A 3,891-nucleotide genomic window follows, 5' to 3' on the forward strand; every position below is an offset into this window, starting at 1 on the left:
AAAACAGAGTCCATCTCGGTGCTGTGTCGGAATGCGAATTGTAGGAAAGGACGAGTTCATGGTCAGCCAAACCCGTCCACAACAGTATTCCTCCCTTTCGTGCCTGTCTGTCTGTCTGTCTGTCTGTCTGTCTGTATGTATGTACTGTATGTCCGTCCGTCCGTCCGTCCGTCTGTCTGTCTGTCTGTCTGTCTGTCTGAATGTATGTATGTACGTATGTATGTAAATACACGTGTGTAATTACATGTAGATGTGCGAGCGTGTAAGCTTGTATACAGTGTGTACACAAAATAATGATATACATGTAGGTGCATAGACATCAAATCAGGTCCAATAATCGTTATCATTCAAGGTAACTAAGAAAGTTACCAGGTCCAAGGAAATACGCAAATGTGCGTGTATAGATCAAGAAATAAACATGTACATAAATACACACATGCATCTCTCTCACTCACTCACTCACTCACTCACTCACTCTCTCTCTCTCTCTCTCTCTCTCTCTCTCTCTCTCTCTCTCTCTCCTCACACAAGCACACACACACACTACGGAGGATTGGTTTCGGCGTCCTAAGTTACAACAACAGTGGCCCTCGAGATAAGCTTAACATCCTCATCAGCAAGGAACGGTAAACAAAGGCATGAGAAAGTGACTTTTATCAGAATTAGGTGAGGGTGTATTTCTCAACCGAATGTCTTGCATGTATGCTTGTAACACGTTTTTTTCAATTTAAACCACCTTACAGTGTTACAGTGGACAGGGAATTAACATGCTAGACAGACCTACACGCAGATTTCAGAGGGATGTGATTTCTGCAAACGTTTAAGTCATTATTGCGGTTTTTTTTAAATTTCGGATGTTTAAAACAATGAAATATGTAAAATACAAGGATTTCAAGACTGGGTCAGAATGTAAATATACTTGGTCGTCTGGTTTGGGATGGCATTGAGCCTGTCAGGCCTGTACAGCGATTGCCAGTCGCCTCACAGGGGTGGTCACCATTGAAAACACGACATCAATACAGGTTAGATGGGATAGCTTGTTGAGAGCCCAGTAGTCGAGCCGTTAGTAATGTCTTAACATGTGCTAAACAGATGAAAACATTTACCAGACTACCGCTAAGTACCACAGAAATCGTACTCATTCCACAGCGGAGACACGCAGTTGAAGTCAGACTCGTTTTCAGTCTGCGAAAATTCCCGTTCTAATGATTGGAGGTTGTATACCTGTTTAGTTTTCATTTCGTTTGAAAAGTATTGAACACTCTGTCTACGTCCATCAAGTTCAATATCAAATAGAATGCATGTACAGGCTTACCAATGTGATTCGTATCGCACTCTAAATCAGAAAATACTTCAAACAGAATTGGATGCAGTCATAGAAACATTATTCCTTGGACTTTAAGGTTCATCATAACATCCAACCAAATTTTAATTTGCTAGTATAAAAAGCAATCCATGGCACATTTATGGAAAATGCGAAAAATGTCATGTTTTGATTTGAGAAATGTATACATCTCTTCACAGCTTCCATGGAGTTGGTTTGGGATTCAATTTTCTACCAACTTTGAGTTTGACTTCTCGATCATCAACCGCCTCTGGATTAACTCCCACAAGACGCATGCAATAGTTTAAACTTTTGGCAATATTTTTACCATTTTAACATGTAAAACTAATACGTTTCCTGATTCTTCTTCGTAAAATATGTTGAAATACTATTATCCCTGCTAACACAATGCGTTGTGTACAGTAAATGACGTTATGTTGAATTCTAGTGTGGATTAACATTGGCCATAACACATGTCAAGGTTGTATCGACAAGTTGAACGTCTGCCATGTCAACGTGATTTAAGAATTACAACAAAATCTGGGGAGAGCAGCAACCCCCTCCCCCAAAGATAATATCAGAAGTAAAGGTAAATGGAGCTTTAACAAAGAATGTTTACATTTACCAAGTTGAAGTTCAACGTCTGCCCCGAATCTATCACCGATCAAATATTTACGATGTAACGACACAACACAGGGTATCAACAAAATTTGGTATTTTCACACTTCATTGTCCAAATCATGTCCATGTAAGACCATGTGATTACACTTGACGGCGTCCAGTGGTGAAATCGAACAGCCTGGACTAAATCAAAATTTGAAATGTACCTCATTGAATTCCGTCGATACACGATCACCCTTCGACTTCTTCTTAAAAACTCAAAGTTGATCTGGTGAAGTCCCAAAAAGCGTACTAGTACATCTCATAAATTGACTTATCTCATAAATTGACTTACGTATCGAAGTTTAACCAGACACTGAGAGAATACCGTAGTAAATGTCATCTGGATTATTTATTGACACACCAATTAACAACAAATTAAAGTAATTAGATGGGAGTGATTGCTCGGAGTGTGGTACCTACGTGGATAGCATAACGATGTTTTGATGGATTGTGTTACAGGGTCATCAGGGTGTATCGTCTTACACTCTGTCTCTGTACAACATTTACGCCAGCAGAACCCTGGGTTCCCCTTGCTCTACTAAGGCGGCCACACTCCACATGAATGCTTCCAACTACCCTGTGCACAGTTTACAGAGCAACATCTATTGTGTTGAATGCAGGATAAACCCGTTGACTCCGACAGATCATTTCGTATAAAAACTTTGGTTGCAAAACACCAATGCAAGAATGCTTTCTGACGAGTTAGCCTTGCTTTCTCAGACATTGGCATAGGAATACCAGCTTGAATGTTGGTAGGAATATCAGCTTAGACGCTGAGGATTCATCTGTTGTTTAAAAACGACTTTCTTTTAGCAAAACTTGACTACTTTTGACAAATAAACTTGTTTAGTTACATATTCAGTTCGTTAGAGGGCCCGAAGCTTTAACTTTTGATGTCATATTGAAGTATACAGTATTCGGCTTGTCAGCTCAGCCTGTCCCACATTTTCATCGTTGACAAGTGAATCCTGGTCCGGACTTCTATTCAAACGTAAACAATAACATAACAATGCATTTTGCATGAGCAGACACAGTGTCGACACGTGTTTCAACCTTTTTTTCGAAAGTAGAATAAGAAACCCTGGTTGAAATTAGGAACAAAAATACAGAACAGCAAGAACAATTGTAAAGAAATTTTCGATGCATGCAACAGCAAGGAGGAGATGGCGGAGGCTTCCTTTCTGGACAACGCCCTCTCGAGTTTCAATGAAGAACGTTCTGTGCATTGGCATGGCAAACTCAAGCTGCACCATCTCACGGAACTCTCGGTGTTCACGATGTTTTTTATTTGGGAGGGGGGTTGACAAATAAATAGAGTAAATAACAACATAGCTGAAACGTTAAGATGTGTTTAAATAGATAAAACATGAAATGCAAAGTGAAAGTCGTGCACACTCTGCCCAGACAAATACATTCAAGTATGTACGAATATTTTGAATTTCAAATATTGGTTATCAAGTGATTACTCCTCTAGTACCAAAAGTTGCACAGTGACCCATGATTTTGATTTCTTGATTTGGTAAGAATATGGATTCTCCTGAGGAAAGTTTGAGCTAAAAATGATAAAATATTTCATTTTTGAGGCTTATATTACCTTAATTTGTTCAGTGCAATCAAGTTTACTCAAATATTTAGTTCGCTACTGAAAGTCCAGTATAAAATCAAAACACAATCATGTATTTCCAATTAATTCTATTGGCACATTATAAAAATTATTCAAAACAATACTGAAATTGGGGTGGGATGGGGTGGGGTAGGGTGGGGTCGGAGGTGTATTGACACCTTCTTTCTCTTGCTCACAGAAATATACACACTGAAGAATTAGACTAGCATTCAAGAGACTATAACATTTTTACAACATGATATCATGAAGGAAGCAATTATTCATCAAGATTCAAATAATC

The sequence above is a fragment of the Ptychodera flava genome, chromosome 7 (genome assembly GCF_041260155.1).
Source record: "Ptychodera flava strain L36383 chromosome 7, AS_Pfla_20210202, whole genome shotgun sequence".
In the NCBI taxonomy this organism is placed as follows: domain Eukaryota; kingdom Metazoa; phylum Hemichordata; class Enteropneusta; family Ptychoderidae; genus Ptychodera; species Ptychodera flava.